The sequence below is a fragment of the Diabrotica virgifera genome, chromosome 6 (assembly GCF_917563875.1).
Source record: "Diabrotica virgifera virgifera chromosome 6, PGI_DIABVI_V3a".
NCBI classification, from domain to species: domain Eukaryota; kingdom Metazoa; phylum Arthropoda; class Insecta; order Coleoptera; family Chrysomelidae; genus Diabrotica; species Diabrotica virgifera.
Window position 1 is genome coordinate 92411626 of NC_065448.1, and position 19004 is coordinate 92430629.

General features: G+C 32.9%; 1 protein-coding gene across 1 annotated transcript in view; it reads left to right on the forward strand.

The window, feature by feature from the left end:
* LOC114329196 (zinc finger homeobox protein 4) overlaps window positions 1-19004 on the forward strand; it is a 1197903-nt gene that overhangs the window by 356599 nt on the left and 822300 nt on the right. The window contains exon 4 of the mRNA XM_050652612.1: window positions 1092-1134. The gene's annotated coding sequence lies outside the window, so the exon portion shown is untranslated. The remainder of the gene's footprint in view (window positions 1-1091; window positions 1135-19004) is intronic.

Here is a 19004-nt window from a genome sequence, read left to right on the forward strand (position 1 = left end):
ATTATGACAGGTGATAAATAGCAGTCTGATTTTTGCGTGAGAGTTTAATCTCTGTTCGGAGAGTTTAAGTCTATTCTGTCGGACAAAATAAATGTGCTGTTTTCGTGGTCTGACCGTTCCAAATTTTTAACCTGTTCCACAATTAAAACTGCCGCTGTTCCAGTGTTCCCATATATCAAAGTTTATTTGACTAGACACCCTTAAGCTATTAACAAATTTTCAGCTTGCTATTAATCAACTTTTTTTTCATACGCGGGATCCAGACCTATTATCACAAAGGGACATCGGTTTACTCGAATTTCATAACAATACAAATGTTATCTGTTTGAATTTGCCGACGGGCGAAATATCTATGGACCCGACTTTACCAGGGAAATGGACCAATAAGTTTTCAATTAAAAAATCTTAGTAATATTTTTAATATTTTTCAATATTATTAATGTTGCTATTAGGATGAAAACTTTACCGTACCTTTCAGTTGCTAGATGACGCTAGTCACCTACTCCATACACGTCAGTTGCAATGTGGGGATAAGCTTTCATGGTTGGTCACTTCGAGCAGAGAGCAGCAGGCCTACGCCTTTCCGATGATGACTCCAATAAGAGTCGAAAATCGTCGATTCAGAGTGGTGGACTGCGCTCCCTGTTCTAAGTGAAAAATAAGATTGTTTTGCGTTGGCATTGCAACTGAATAAAAATGGTATATGTACATTTTTATTTTATATTAGTATTACTCCTATAGAGTAACTAGGTCCATTTTCCGTTGGAACTTTACCAAGCTGCAGACGGGGGTTGTGAATTGCAACTTTTTAGAATTCCCTCTTGTCTTCACTGCCGCATCCATCTGGCTTGCAAATTTTAGAAGCCATGGAGGTGTTACCAGGGAAATGGACCAATAAGTTTTCAATTTAAAAATCTTTTAGTAATATTTTTAATATTTTTCAATATTAATGTTGCTATTAGGATTGAAAACTTTACGTTTTAATATTAAAGCTTTTTATCTCCTGAATATCTAGTTCATAAAAGTGATATTTGTAAATAATAGATATTTTTAAAATATACATTATATTTTCAAAATGATTTTTGTTTTAGATGTTGCAGAAAACTTCAACTAGATAACGTCAGGAATATAAAGGTAAGGAAAGCATTACCAGAGCTATTTTTTTACACAGCCTTTATCTATAATCTTTTTAATTCAGATGATGATGTCATTTATGTAAACGTAAACGTCCCTCACTAGCTTAATATTAGCTCACTATTAGCTCACTAGTAGAGGAGAAAAGTATGCTAAATTTGCAGTTACTCGAGAGTTATGGGGACCTATTGGGTTGTACAGATTAGGTCCTAAACCAAAAAAAGTTACATTATGTTTTTCATTTTACTGGGGACGTTCCATTTATTTTAATTGTAGATTTCCAACAATCGTTTTTCTGATTATAGCGCCATCTATCCATAATTCGAAAAAATGTCTCGAATAAAAGTTACTTACTTTAACGTCAGGGATCCTGACGGAAACCTGCAATGAAAAATATAGGCTCCTATTTAAGATTTTAAAGTAACCCCCCACCACATCTCATTCGATGGTTTAATGTGATTCCATAGATTTTAAAAAGATATTAAACACATATTTATCAGTTTTTTGATCTGATATTCATTTCGCCAAATATCGCCCGGTTCCTATTTAAAATTTTAAAGTGGTTCTGAAGCTATTTCCTTGTGGCATTTTTATAATTAACTATTTTGATTGGGAAATAAGCCACAATTACATTGAAAAAATAATTTAATTAACATTTCGACGTACAAATCGGATATCGTTGTCAAAATACAAAATATTACTAAATTAAACAAAAATGTAGTTGCTTAGTAAACAATTGTTCTAATCATTTACATAATCTGACTCATTTATATCGGCAATTCAGGCATATATTAGATATACATTTTAAAGTAGAAGACTTTAAAACAATATTGCCGATATTTATGAGTTGCGTTCCTGGGACGACTTTGCTGAAAGACAGTTCATTCGATTACATGAAATCAACCTCAACTCAAGAATATCCGCCATAAAAAAATCGTAGCATGTGATGTGTCTTTAAAAAGACAACCAACTGCAACGGTGACAGTAAAGTTCTCGTGTTAGAGATTTCATAGTAAATCAAGAGGGAAAACCAGCAAAAAACCTCGTGATACTACCCCGACATCGTAAGTATTTGGTCTTATTAGTCTTATTTAGTAAACTAAATGTAAGACCAAATACTTGCGATGTTGGGATAGTACATATTACGAGGTTTTTTCCTGGTTTGCCCTCGTGATTTGTGATTTACTATGGAACACTAGAATTTTACTGTCACCGTTGCATTTGGTTGTCTTTTAAAGACATATCACATGCTATGATTTTCTTTATTATGACGGATATTCTTAAGTTGAGGTTGATTTCATGTAAATAATCGAATGAACTATCTTTCAGTAAAGTCGTCCCAGGAACGCAACGCATAAATATTGGCAATATCAAATATCATTTTAAAGTCTTCTACTTAAAAATATGTATATTATGCCTGAATTGCCGATATAAATGCGTCAGATTAGATAAACTATTACAAGAATTTTTTACTAAGCAACATTTTTGTTTAATTTACTAATATTTTGTATTTTGACAACGACATCCGATTTGGACATCGAAACGTTTATTATTTTTTATTTCAATTGTGGCTTATTTCCCAATCAAAATAGTTAATTATAAAATTTTAAAGTTGCCACACCCTCTCTCCGTGGTGTGGGGTCGTGTTTGGTATCATTTGATAGATTTTTGAAAAATATTGAACACGTATTTTTCAGTTTTTAGATCTAACGTTTATTTCGCGAAATATTCGATTTTTTGTGAAACTTTGTGACTCACCCATTTCCTTACTCCCCTCTCAAATCGTAAGATTTTTGAAATATGCACTACCCTGCGTGTACTTAACTTACCTTATCTTAATATGACGATTTCGAGTTTTTCTATATAGTCCATATGGTAGGGGTACATTTACAGGGTCAAGGTTTCTCCCCATGTGATTTTCTGACGCGCTGGCGTAACTGCAAAAATTCCCGCTTTGGCTCCCCTACCATTACATTTCCGAGCTTATTGCAAAAATTTATAGAGATTTACAAAAATTGAATAGGATAAGCTGAACCAGGCTTTAAAAAACCTAACTTGACTTGAATTTATTTTATTGATTAATTTATTTTGATCGTGTGTGACCGTGCATCTAACAAAATAGTACAATTTAATCACAGAAAGACTGGGCTGTCTGGGCATTGAAGATCTTGTCGAATGACACCACCGTACCTACCGTGAGTGGCCGGTTTAATTGCTTCTTGTGCTGCTTTTTGTATAAAAAGTTTTATTTGTAAGTATATTTTTCCTGGGTCTATTTTTCATTCTAATCAATTTTAGTTTAGTAGCCCATTTTGTACAAATGGGATATATTTTTTTGTCTATAGTATGGGATATATATAGTCTTTTGCTAGCAGTTGCCGCTAGGGCATCTATGTCATTTCGTTCGTTGCAATTCGGGACTGCACGCTGGGGTTTGTTTTGGTTGGATCAGGGAGAGCAGCATATGTGCCTCCTGATGAGAGACTAATAAGTTTCGAAACCGGTAGAGGTGCTTGCAGCACTCTCTGATTGGACTGGAATATGGTTCGGCTGTATTTTCGTTTTGCAACGAAATTGAAAATGGTTATTCATTTTTGATTTACATTTACTCTGTGTGGAGTATGAAGGGAACCAGTCTCGTTGGAACTTTACCGCGCTGAGCAGATGTGACGTGAATTGTAAATTGTAGAATTCCCTAATCTTCCTTAGTCTCAGCATCCGTATGGCTTGCAAATTGTAGAAGCCTCGGAGGTGTAACCAGAGAAGGTTCCCATTGTTTTCATTCTGGTGGGATATGTTATATGCCATTAGAGTGAAAACTTAGTCTTTTGCTAGCAGTTGCCGCTAGGGCATCTATGCCATTTCGTTCGTTGCAATTCGGGACTGCACGCTGGGGTTTGTTTTGGTTGGATCAGGGAGAGCAGCATATGTGCCTCCTGATGAGAGACTAATAAGTTTCGAAACCGGTAGAGGTGCTTGCAGCACTCTCTGATTGGACTGGAATATGGTTCGGCTGTATTTTCGTTTTACAACGAAATTGAAAATGGTTATTCATTTTTGATTTACATTTACTCTGTGTGGAGTATGAAGGGAACCAGTCTCGTTGGAACTTTACCGCGCTGAGCAGATGTGACGTGAATTGTAAATTGTAGAATTCCCTCATCTTCCTTAGTCTCAGCATCCGTATGGCTTGCAAATTGTAGAAGCCTCGGAGGTGTAACCAGAGAAGGTTCCCATTGTTTTCATTCTGGTGGGATATGTTATATGCCATTAGAGTGAAAACTTAGTCTTTTGCTAGCAGTTGCCGCTAGGGCATCTATGCCATTTCGTTCGTTGCAATTCGGGACTGCACGCTGTGGTTTGTTTTGGTTGGATCAGGGAGAGCAGCATATGTGCCTCCTGATGAGAGACTAAGAAGTTTCGAAACCGGTAGAGGTCCTTGCAGCACTCTCTGATTGGACTGGAATATGGTTCGGCTGTATTTTCGTTTTGCAACGAAATTGAAAATGGTTATTCATTTTTGGGATATATTTTGTTCAAAAATTGGGTAAATACGTGTTTTAGGTTCTCTAAGTTATACCTCTCGAATGTGTTCTGCTCTGACTGATTTTTACCATTTTTCTCGATAGTTAAGTATATAGTACCTTTGCCACCACTAGGTACTACACACTATAATACACCTCAATACGTTAGTAACTCAGTAGGTACGTCAATAACTTGGCGGAAGGTTGGCGAATTATTAGGACCTAAACCTAATCAACAATTATTCTAATTTGTCTTGTGGGCTGTGTACATGTATATTTATGGATATCTTTAACGGGATGCAATAATTCATATTTTTTACAATCATGTATTTCCTGATACTGAATATACACTCACTGGCACAAAATTCCGCCACCCAAAGTTTTTGATTAAGTTTGACAATTTATAACTTTATTGTTTGTGCTCCGATTTTCAAGATTCTTGCAACAGTTTGTAGGTACGTGTATTGATATCATTTGGTTTTACTCCGGTAAAAAAAAATTTTGCTTGCATGGCATTATACAGGGGTGAATGAAAGCGATGTATTTTCTCTTATCTTTAAAAAATTCTGTGGAAAAATTTAATAGCTGATTAGGTTTCATAGTCCTGTCATATTATCTCGGAGGCATCACTAATATTTAATTTTTTGAATTATCCGAATATCTCTTTTCTTATAAGAGCTGTACCATTTTTTGTAAATAAAAACACTGATTGACTCATAAAATAGAGGTTGGATTGATAAGATTAGAATGGCCCGCATGCAGCCCAGATCTCAATCCTATTGAACATTTATGGGATGAATTAAAAAAAACTATTTGCCGTCATCCTAGACCTCCAGAAAATTTGGTACCGTTATGGCCCTGGTAGAGGAATATCGGGCTATTCCCCAGGCAAGGATAACACATGCTTATTCGATGCTAAACAGATTGCGAGCAGTCGTTGCTGCAAGAGGTGGACGTACCCGCTATTGAATGGCTTTGTTTTGTTGTTAATTTTGTTTTGTTTTGTTAATTTTAGTGCGTTTGATATTTTTTATTAAATAAACCTTCAAAGCAGTGTTTTTATTACAGCTCTTACAAGAAGAGATATTTCGATAATTCAAAAAACAAAACCTTAGTAATACCTTCAGGATAATACAAAAGAAATATGAAACAAAATCAGCCCTCCAATTTTTCCACAGATTTTTTTTAAATTAGGAGAAAAAACAAGGCTTCATTCATCCCCGTATAATGCCATCTAAGCAAAAAAATTTGATTACCGGAATAATAACAAACGACATCAATACATGTACCTGCAAACTGATGCAAGTATCTTGAAAATTGGATAAATAATAGAGTTATAGATTGTCAAACTTAATCAAAAATTTTGGGTGGCGGAATTTTGTGCCGGTGAGTGTATATTATTTATTAAAATATTGTAGTCAATTAGTAAAAATATTAGAGACAAATGCAATTATTTTGATTCCCTTGTATATTTTAGACACGCTATTACCATTTATCTTTATTACATATGATTAAACACAAACTTCGAAATTGTCTAACACAAATTACTAACGAGCTTTTTAAATGTATCGAAGATGTTCCCGTACGAGCTGACTGATGTAGAATAAATCAACGCAGTTTATTGGAAAATTTCACAGAGTCCCTAATACATCCTATACTTTTTTCGCTTATTGAAGGAAGTAGCGCATCGGGCTCTCCTCATTTTCGTGTAACGCCAACTTCGCATTACACTATATGAGACATTAGCATCGGTTCCTATTGATTTCCGAGTCCAGGACGCCCCTGCCTGTCATCCTTTCTCTCTTCTCTTCTCACTGATAATGAGAAGGGCTTAAAAGTGATAAACGCGCAGTTAAGAAAGACCAGGAGAATATGGATTCCGCGTTAACCTTGCAGCACCGGGCTTGCTCAAATTGTAAAATAACATTAGTATACTTAAAGTAACCAACGATTTTAATTTTAATGAAAAAAAAAACAAACAATATCATCCAACCTAACCTAACCTAATTTACCTTAGTACAAATGTCCACACAAAAAATTACAGCCCTTTGAAGTTACAAAATAAAAATCGATTTTTTTCAATATATCGAAAACTATTAGGGATTTTTTATTGAAAATGGTCAAGTGGCATTCTTATAACAGGAACATGTTAAAAAATTTTAACAGTGAAATTTTTACACCCCACAAAAATTTTATGGGGTTTTGTTTTCAACCACCCATCCCCCCCTCCCCCCAACCAAACTTTTGTGTACGTTCCAATTAAATTATTATTGTGGTACCATTAGTTAAACAAAATGTTTTTAAAACTTTTTCGACTTCTAGTATTTTTTCGATAACCCAGTTTTTATCGAGATGCGGCTTCTTTTTTAATATGTTTACATAAAAATTTTATTGGGGGTTTGTTCCTTGTAACCCCCAAAATGTGTGTGTACGTCCCGATTAAACTATTCTTGTGGTACCATTAATCTAACACAGTGCTTTTAAAATTTTATTGTCTCTTTGTATTTTTTTGATAAGCCATGTTTTATCGAGACGTGGCTACTTTTTCAAAATATACCTAAAAATGTAAATTATAAATAAATTTTCAGATTATTATTATCAAGTCTCTAGAATCATATTTCATACTTATACAAATTAATATGTGGTGGATTCATCAAATATTCAAAATATCTCGATAAACACTGGCTTATTGAAAAAGTACTAGGGGACCAAAAAATTTAAAAATCATCATGTTTAACTAATGGTACACTTCGCGTCATATAAAACTGGTACACTTTTTTGTCCCAATGTAAACCTGTGTTCAGACTGTCAATTATTGTTCGTGAATCACTTCGTTGTTGCCATCACAGATAACTGAATTGCACTAAATCTAAATACAAAAAAAAAATAACGTTTAAAATGTATATTTCGAATTGTAATACATATATTTAAATTCCAAATTTGTTCACTGTAAAAGTTATTCATTTTGTATTAATTTCAATTTTTTTTAATTTCTCCAGTGTGTTTTATTTATTCTTCACAACTTAATGCAGTTTTGTCCCACAATTTACGAGAAACCAATCACACCTCTCGATTTGACATTAAACATAATAATTTAAAGTCATGTCAAGATTTATATCTATCATTATTTTTGAATTGAAATATTTTCATAAATTATAATAATACACGAATCAATGTATGGATACTTAATTGAGATGACGGAAAATTACCATTGTTTTAGTCTTTAGTATATTGCGGTCTGTCGCTCAGCCCCGTTTTTACCTAGTTTGATATAATATTTTCGTTGAACTGGCAACGTTGCCCTAGAATGACACTTGTGACAAGATCAGGTTACACAACTTGAAAAACACGATTTTCGGTTATAAGAGTTGTACCAGTTTTTTTGACGCGAAGTGTACCACAATAACAATTAAATTGGAACGTACAAAAAAGTTTGGGGGGTTTCAAAGGAACAAAACCTTCATAAACTTTTGATGGGGTGCACAAATCTCACTATAATTATTGTTTATAATGTTCCTGCCCTAAGAATGCCACATGTCCGTGTTCAATAAAAAATCTATAAAATTTTTTGCTATATTGGAAAAAATCGATTTTCCTTTTGTATTTTCAAAGGGCTATAACTTTTTTTATGTGCATATTTGTACTAAGGTAAGTTAGGTTCAATCAAACTATTTTTGGTCCTAGAATATGTGATTTCATTTATGATCTGCATTTTTGTTACACAGTGTATAATGTATAATAACAAATGTATACAAAATAAACGAAAATCTGGAAACAGCTAATTATGTCTTAAATGGACATTATACAAAAACAGAGATAGGTTCCTACACCTCTTTATTAATATCTTAATAATTTGAAATTTGACGGTTGTAAAGTTACCATATTTACCATTTGGCTGATAGGTACCGTTAGTCAATTGGTTTTATACCACAGCCTGTATATTGTGCCTTTATTGAAATCTCCACTTTAATACTAGTACTAGTGCAATACTAAGTAGGTAGTGTATAAAATACTTTTGATTTTATGTACATAGTCGGAAATATCTTAAAAGTATAAAACATATGCCTAGACACGCATAATAGTCTTATTAATTCTTCAAACTGTGTAAAACTAAAGTTGAACATAATACTTAAAAGTTTAGGTATATACTACATTGCTAAAGTAATGTCTACTCCATCAGGTGTTCAAAATGTCTTCCGTTGTTAATTTGACAGTAGGTAGGTATCCTAAACAGACAGTGAAAAAATCTGGGCAATGTAATGATTAAACCAGGACATCCTAGCATCATAAATGAAACTAGGACCGCTGTATAATGGCTTCTGAACGTATAGCATCCAGATATAAGCCACAAATACCTTTCCAATTAAGGGAAGTATTGTAGGTACTATTTAGGTTACATAACTAGAGGAAATAGCTATTTGTATAACAAGGGAGGAAAGTGCTACTTTTCCTCCCGAGAATGAAGTTTACTGCCCGACGCGTAGCGGAGGGCAGTAATCATTCAAGAAAGGAAAAGGCACTTTACTCCCATGTTATACATATGATTTTTCTCGCTTCCTCAAATAACAAGTATTTTTTTTCATTTTTAAACAATTGATTTATGTAACTAACTAACAATAGCTATTTATGAAACAGTTCGTGAAGTGTGCTTTTTGCGGACGCACGCGATGTTTAGAGCACGAGCGACAGCAGAGCGAGTGCTATGTATCGCGTAAGTTTGCAAAAAGTACTTCACGCACAGTTTCATACAATATTTTATCTACGATAAACAAATAAAAAGACTGTAACAATTCGTCACTGGAATTCATTTCTCCTCTACAATTTTTAGAACTTTGATATTTAACAATTCTAACTTTTTTCAAACCACAAAACTGTCAAAACTGTTGTAATTTATTGCTCATTATGTCATCTCCATGACAACACGAATGTTAAGGATATTTGATAATATGAAAGTGTGCCAAAAACAGTGCGAAAAAGTAAATCCCATTTAAAATACATTGTTATTTCACGCACACTTTAAACCCTTCACGCACTGCTATCTATACTTAATGACAGTTTTCACAAACTAAAAACTTATACATAATATGACATAGAGTAGACAAAACTGTCAAATATAAGTCAAATTATTAATGTAAACATTGTTAAATCAAAATAACAATTTACTGTTTTTACCATTATAATAATACAGTGTGCTCTATAAATAAACGTTAAAATGTATAGATTATAGATACTTACGTAATACTTACGTTTCTTTGTTGTTGGGATATAAGGTTAGAACTACGCCTAAGGATGCTGTGATGTTACGTGTTCTCTACTCTTCTTTATGGCTTGGACGCGTGGACATTGAAACAAGTCCATTTGAATAAGTTGGCTGTCTTTTAGTGTTACAGAAGAATCCTGCAAATATCATTATGGATTCAAAGAATGTCGAACGTGGAAATAGCTAGAAGAATAAAACTTAAACGGAAATAATACTAACTATCAAAAGATGAAAACTTGAGTACTTGGGACATGTGCTGAGAGGGCAAAAATAATCATTATTACAACTTATTATGCAAGTCAAAATCCGAGGAAAGAGAAATGTGGGTATGAAACTTACGGAAATGGTTCAAATGCAGTAGTACAGAGCTATTTAGAGCGGCAGTCAACAGGATCCGCATTGCCATGATGATTTCCAACTTTAGATAGAAGATGGAACTTAAAGAAGAAGAACGTAATAGATAATAGAATATTTCGTTTAAGGCGACAATAAGTTATTTCATCAATGACATACGTCACTTTTACTTTTCTTCCCTAGAGAGGATAAATACTTTTACTCCCTAGGGAGGAAAAGTACGACTTTGCTCCCTACAATCAGGTCAGGAAAAGTATACTTTCGGTAGAGGTAGGTGGAAAAAAATATAATTCGCTTTTATTATTATATATATACCTAATTAGGGGAAGCAAAAGCATATATAGAAGACACACATCTTGATTGAGGAGTCCTAGAAATTCGTTTAACGGCATATCATTACAGCTATTCAGACGAGTAGCTATCAAATTTACTACATTCTCAAACTAAGCCAGGTAAGATTTACTTACTTTAAAATGACTAGAGAGGCTATGAGAAACACGCTAAAAGTAGCTATGGAGGTACTACTGGACCAATTTTCTATTCACAACCTTATAAAAGAAAAGGTAAGACCGGGATATTATAGCAATGAGAAAACCCGAGCAACGTAATGATTAGATTAGGATATACTTAGAACTTGCATCATAAATAAAACTAGGAATACCGTACGGAAAATAACTTCTGACCTATGGAGGTTCCCAGATACAGGCAATCAAGACTCAAGTAGGTACCGTTCAAAGTGAAGATCATAATCTATACTGTATAGGGTGATTCCTGGCTCACCAACAAGTCTGAAACTACACGGAGGTCTGGTGTAGGAATATTCAGTAGTGTTGGAATTGTAAGCATTTTTATTTCGGTCGAAAAATATAGCTCTCTACTCTAGCAAATCTTGCAAGAGAAATTAATACAACGACTTTTCATGAGGACAGATATTCAAGCGGACGTAGAGCTCTTAAGAGCTCTAAAGTGAATTATAGACTACCTACTATGGGAATACAACATAATACTCACATAAAATAAGAGCAGGAATACCTACATACAATGCGGCTGTCTCATGGTGACTTTAGCTGCAAACTCATAGCAAAGAATGTAAAATAGCCAACATAGTCTTCATGATCGCTAGATAATAACACTTTTGGGAGCAACCGCAAATGTCTGCAAAGCATATATTGGACTCTACTAAAAATATATATATGAAGCATGAAGCAACCAGGTAACCGTATCACTTATTCTATAACAGACATAACAATGATATGGATTTCTTCACACGTTGGCATTTTAGTTAAAGAGGCTACTGGTGCTGCTGCAATAGAAACAATTACAACCAAATCAGATACGAAGCCGTTCAATTATGGTATATTGACTTTAACGCCGAATATCGCCAATATTATCGCCAATATTCGAAACGAATAGGCACTAAAAGAAGACGACTTTAACGAAATGTAGTTTTCAATACCTGCATGCACACAGTACGTGAAACCTCATATTTCTATGTTTATATTATAAACAACAGGTTTGTCGTATTGTGTGCATGTATTTGTTGGCATGACAAACTACTTTCCTTTAAAGTGAATAAGTATGCTATAGCATCAGATATAACAACAATTTTTAGGTTCACAATCAAAAAGTACTGGCCAAACCAATGGAAGAGATCCACCTCTTGCAATCAACCACAATGTAATCCTCAGTCAATTAGGACTTAATCAGAATCAGAATGTGCTAGATTTCCTTCGAGAAGCGAATTCTTATTATAATTTTTTTTATTTTCCCTTTTTCTCTCTCTTGATTGTAAATTATAATGTAAAGTAAAATTTATAGTAACAAAATTGGCCAATTGACAATACCCTTTTAGTTGATACACAATAAACTTATAGGTCTGGATCCCGCGTATGAAAAAAAAGTTGATTAATAGCAAGCTGAAAATTTGTTAATAGCTTAAGGGTGTCTAGTCGGATAAACTTTGATATATGGGAACACTGGAACAGGGGCAGTTTTAATTGTGGAACAGGTTAAAAATTTGGAACGGTCACACCACGAAAACGGCACATTTATTTTGTCCGACAGAACAGACTTAAACTCTCCGAACAGAGATTAAACTCTCATGCAAAAATCAGACTGCTATTTATCACCTGTCATAATTCCTGTCATTTGACATATTCTACATGTTCCACTCATTAAAACGCCCATTTGGTGATAAATAGCAGTCTGATTTTTGCATGAGAGTTTAATCTCTGTTCGAAGAGTTTAAGTCTGTTCTGTCGGACAAAATACATGTGCCGTTTTCGTGGTGTGACCATTCCAAATTTTTAACCTGTTCCACAATTAAAACTGCCCCTGTTCCAGTGTTCCCATATATCAAAGTTTATCCGACTAGACACCCTTAAGCTATTAACAAATTTTCAGCTTGCTATTAATCAACTTTTTTTTCATACGCGGGATCCAGACCTATTATATAAAAATAATATATAATAAAAATCTAATAATAAATAACAAATAATTTTTAAATTGTTATCTATGAAAAGAATTCACACTGGATGTTGACGGATATTCCTAACTGACATATAACCAGACAAAATCACAGTTACAAAAAAAGCATTGCCTTTTTTCAAATATACTATAACGGTCTCTTTGAAAATTAGTCTGGGCTGATTTATCGGAGAATAGGCCATTTTTGGGAAAAGTTATTTACCAGCAATTTTATTGCTGGAATCGAATTATAAGATCCTATGTATTAATAATATAGGTATGCAAAGTCCTCAGATAGTGTGCTACTTTTTTTATAAACAAAATGGCGCAGGAAAATCGTGTTTTTTTCAATTATTGCTCTATAACTCCGAAGATTTTAACTTTACAACAAAAATACTCAAATAAAAATTTACCGTGATTAAATTCTGCATAAAGACGTGTTTTTCCCGATCTGCTTCGACAAAAATTTTCTTCGGAAAATGCGGGTTTTCCCAACAAAATCTTTAATTTTCAAATAAAGTTTTAGATAAGTAATTATCTACCAATAATTAAATAATTTGGTGACATAAAAGCCTTCTTGGTTTAGATTATAGTTCCAGAAGCTGGTGAAAATTAAACGAATATTTTAGCCACAATTCAATTGTTAATTAATAATTTATAGTCGCAATAATAACCAAAATAGTTATGATACACTGATTAAACTTTGAAATCGTATAAAGATGAGATACCTATTTAACATTTTGTCGACAAAATATTATTTTTTAATTTTTTTGCATAATCTTTAAATGTTTAAAAAAGATAGTTATAAACAAATTAACGTTCCTCAGAAAGTTTTTATTATATTATAATTTTAAAAAATAGATAAAATGCGCATTTCAAATATCTTGAAAATGAATGCTTCAAAACTTTTTTGCCACCATTTGCAAAAAAGTTATGAAACAGCAAAGTAAACATACGATTATTACGGTGTTTATAATTTTTTTAAATCTTTCAAAGCTTAGAAGTGAGTTTAAAGTACAAGCTAATTATTTACAAAAAATATCAATTATAAGTTTAATGGTTATATTTTAATTAAAGATTATAAATATATTTTTTTGTAATTTACACGAGCGAAAGTAGAATAATACAGTACTGTAGCTAAAATTTTCACTCGGAGCGACGACCGGCGGCCGCGCGACGTACACTTTTAATAAATAATGTATGCTGCGTGTCAGTCGCTTCGAGTGAAAATTTTAGCTCCGACTCTGTATCAGGCCTACTTTTGCGCTAAAAATTACAAAAAAAAAGTATATTTAATCTTTGATTAAAATATAACCATTGCACTAATTTTTGACATTCTTTGTGAGTAATTAGATTGTACCATAGACTCACTTTTAAGCTTTGAAACAATTAAAACAAATTATAAACAACGGAGATATCGTATATTTATTTTGCTGTTTCATAACTTTTTTGCAAATGGTTTGAAAACATTTCTAAAGCATTCATTTTCAAGACCTATGAAATACGCATTTTAAGTATTTTTAAAATTAGAATATAATAAACAATTTCTGAGAAATGTTAATTTGTTTATAACAATTTTTTTTAAACATTTAAAGATTATGCAAAAAAATGAAAAATTTATATTTTGTCGACATAATATTAAATAGGCATCACACCTTTATAATCATTCTAAGTTTGATCAATGTATTATGATTATTTTGGTTGTTATTGCGACTGTAAATTGTTAATATGAACAATTGAATTGTTGCTAAAGTATTCGTTTCATTTGCACCGGCTTCTGAGTTTATAATCTATACCAAGAAAGCTTTTATTTCACCAAGCTATATAATTATTGATAAATAATTACTGGCTCAAAAAAATTATTTGAAAATTCGAGATTTTGTTGGGAAAACCCACAATTTCCGAGGAAAATTTTCGTCGGAGCAAATCGGGAAAAACATGCCTATGGAGAATTAAATTTGGGTGAATTTTTATTTGAGTGTTTTTGGTGTAAAGTTAAAATCTTCGGAGTTATAGAGCAATAATTGAAAAAAATACGATTTGTCGGCGCCATTTTGTTTATAAAAAAAGTAGCACACTATCTGCGGACTTTGCATACCTATATTAATAATATATAGGATCTTATAATTCGATTCCAGCAATAAAATTGCTGGTAAATAACCTTTCTTTGTACTTTACTAATTAGACCAGCGTATTATAACTATTTTTTTTTTTTCAAAATTTAAAGATTATGCAAAAAAAAGAAAAATTTATATTTTGTCGATAAAATATTAAATAAACATCTCATCTTTATAATCTTTATAAGTTTGATCAATGTATCATGATTATTTTGGTTATTATTGCGATCATAAATTGTTAATTAACAATTGAATTGTTGCTAAAATATTCGTTTAATTTTCACCGGCTTCTGGAATTACAATCTATACCAAGAAAGCTTTGATGTCACTAAGTTATTTAATTATTGATTAATAATTACTTACCTAAAACTTTATTTGAAAATTAGAGTTTTTGTAAGGAAAACCCGCATTTAACCCCGAGGAAACTTTTCGTCGGAGCAAATCGTGAAAAACATATCTCTATGCAGAATTTAATTGCGGTGAATTTTTATTTGGGTGTTTTTGTTGTAAAGGTAAAATCTTCGGAGTTATAGAGCAATAATTGAAAAAATACGATTTGTCCGCGCCATTTGTTTATAAAAAAAGTAGCACACTATCTGCGGACTTTGCATACCTATATTATTAATATATAGGACCTTATAATTTGATTCCAGCAATAAAATTGCTGGTAAATAACTTTTCCATGAATTTTGCTAATTAGCCCAGAGTAAATATCTAAACTGATTGGAACAGATATATGTAATTATAGTCAAATTTTAACAAAGTGTAATAACCTTCGATTTTCTGCTTCTTTTTCCACCAGTAGTGATAAAAACACCAATTTAAAGTTAAATTCTAGTTACTTAAAATTTAATTTCACAATCTGCTAAACTATCTATATTACAGTGTAATAAATGCCTTAAACTGAAAGATGTAACCTAAAGCCTTACTCAACAGTTATCTTATTGTAAAATAGTCTAAAATTGGAACTAAGAATAATCATACTAATACAAAATGTATTTTTGTTAATAATGCTTTTAAATCATAAAATCTTACTGATATAACGACTTTTTAAGAATGGGCCATATTTTATGACTACTCTTTAATAAAAATAATTGTTGATTGCGCGAGTTGGCAAGTCCGCCACTGTAATCTTAGGACGCCGGCTAAAATCGCGTCTTTTGGGTGGGTGGAAGAAGGATGGTGAGGTACCCGCGGGTACGGAACCATCAAGGTTCATTCTCCTACGTGGAGAATGCCCGGAGAAAACGAGCTGCCATTGGTCGCGGATGGCCCGCCCACCGCGACTTGTCACCTACCGGTATGCAAATGATCCCCTCTTTTCGACGATGGTCCGCAACCCGCAACGCACGCGAGATACCGGCGGACAGCTCTGGCATTCAGCATCCGAGGAGGCTGTGGAAATGGAAGTGAACTTTCATCGGGTGAATGAAATTATGTATGGGTATTTGCCCCGCTTTGATTCTGTTTGATGTACACCAGAAGTTGAGGTCAGATATCCTTTCTTTTATACTACTAATCACGATCCAATCTTCCTTTAGCTAAAGTATTGTGTTATTAGAAATCGTTACCACTGCTTATATCTACGAAATTATCTTGATCATTTACATACATAGCAAAACTTTATATTTTGATCTATCAGCTGTTTAGCTTCTACTTCTACATAATATTTGTAAATATTATGTTTTAATACCTACTTGTGTTTATAAAACTAGTAATAAACAATGATATTATGTTTAATATATTCTAAGGATTATTTAATTTAAGGAACTGTAAAACACTAAATAGGTACTTTTCTTTTAATATTTCCACAAAAATTGTTATAACTTAATATCAGTACAGTTGTTTCTGTAGAGTGCCTTTCTCAAGTGATTTATTTTACTGTGTATTAAAGTCTTTAACTGAATAGGTTGAGGAGTGGGGAGCTGTTTGCAGGGCCGTGCGGTGCTATGATGCGGTGAGGCAGCCGCATCAGGCGGCATCACAAGAGGGGCGGCATAATCAGTAAAATCAAAATACAAATAATTGAACAATTCAATAATTAAAAATATTTATAGGACCAAGTGTCAGCCCAAAATATTTAACCGGTGAAGGTACAGAACTTATTTTGACAAATTTGGAAAAATTAGTTCTTGATTTAAAACGGCTCAGAGGACAAGGCTATGATAATGGGGTTAATATGAAAGAAATAAGAAAGGGTGTGCAAAACAGAATATTTGAAAAATATCCGAGGGCGTTTTACGTGCCCTGTGCATGCCAACCTTAGTCATATGAGTTATCAGATTTTTGGGAATTTTCGTTCAACTGGGTTTGGGGGGGGGGGGGGGCGGCCGGGTCTCATCCCCGGGGCCCGGCCTGACTCTGGGCGGCCCTGTGTGCATGCCACCTTAGTCATAAATTACGCAGCGTCTTCTTCTACAGAAACAACAACCTTTTTTTGTATTATACAAGAACTGTACACTTTTTTTCTGGTTTTACAAAGCGTTGGGAAGTTCTGAAAAAAACATGTTGCACAACTAACACTAAAACCGTTGAGTACTACTAGATGGTTAAGTCGAATAGATGCATCGAAACCTCTAAGATTTCAAAATATATATATAATGCCTTATAAATATATAATGCCTTATTCGAAATAGTAGCAGACGTCAACAATGATTCAGAAACTAAAGTCATAGCACAAGGAATAGTAAAAAATATTAAAAATTATAAATTTATATGCCGTGCAGTTCTTTAGCATGATATTTTATTTCATATAAATTCAGTCTCGAAGACGTTGCAACATATAACTATAAATTTGTCAGATTGTGTAAAAATGTCGTCAGAATCTATGGAAAAAATGAAAATTTACTGACAATTTGGCTATGACCAAATGAAAATTACTGATAATGAAATTGCAGAAAATCTTGTAAATAAGTTCCGAATTTCCTGCTGAAAATGAATATTGAGGCAAGAGAAAAATGCGTCAATTTGATCTGTGGATCAGCTCTCAACAGAGGAAGATCAATTATTTAAAGTAAATTTTTTCATCTATATTTTAAACATTGCCTTTAATTATTCTTTGATTGATCGATTTTCGCTTTTAGAAACTCATAATAAAAATTTTAAATTTCTATATGATATTTTTAAATTGACTGAAATATAAAAAAAGGGAAAAGGAAAAGATGATAAAATACTAGAAAATCTCCATCCAATACTTTCATAGAAATAGAGGCAAATGATTTTCTAGAAGAATTATCGCATGCTTTATGCTATGAAACCTTTAGAGGCTTTGAACTATTTGTGCCAAAATAACCTAATTTCTTTATACCCAAATAGTACCCGGCCCTTGGTTGTATCACTAAGGGCAGAAAGTACCGGCCCTAAGAATTTTATTAACACTCTCTGTTTCGGTAACTTGGGGAAAGAAGTTTTTCAAAACTAAAAATGATTAAAAACTATTTAGGAAGCTCCATAAGGCAAACGAAACTAAAAAATTTGCACTTATTTCAATGGAGTCCTCACTTACACTGCACCAATCTGATTGACGAGTTTTTGCCAAAATTAAAATCAAAAGAATAAAATTGTAATTTTCATAAATGTGATTTAATGTTAATACATATTTCATTTAGTTTTAAGTATATTTTGTTTTTAAAATAAAAGTTTTCATTCATTTTGTGTATTTTCATTTAATAAAAATAAATACTAGTATTAGGTTTCAATAATATTTAGGGGGCGGCATTTCGAAGACTTGCATCATATTGAAAAGATGTACCGCACGGCTCTGGCTGTTTGTCTCAAATTGTTCATTCAGACTTATATCTCTATGTTTTAGTTTATTAATTTTCATAGATTCTAATAAAGATAGCCTAAGGCCTTTATTTTGAATGTAAAGAATTTGATACTGTTCGCTAAAAGAATGATTATGATGGAGAAGGTGAAGGGCGTACCTACGTAGAATCTATTTTTTTTATTTTTGAAGGCTGTTTTGTGTTCTCCTCTGCATTTATCAAAGGTTCTGCCAGTTCGACCTATGTAAGTTTTTTGGACAGCCACCACATGTCAGTTTGTATACACCACTCTGTACTTGCTTTTTCTTTTGGCTCTTATTGTTCCTAATCTAATGTATAGCAGAACACAAAAGGGCTTTCAATGATAGAAAAACAGATTCTA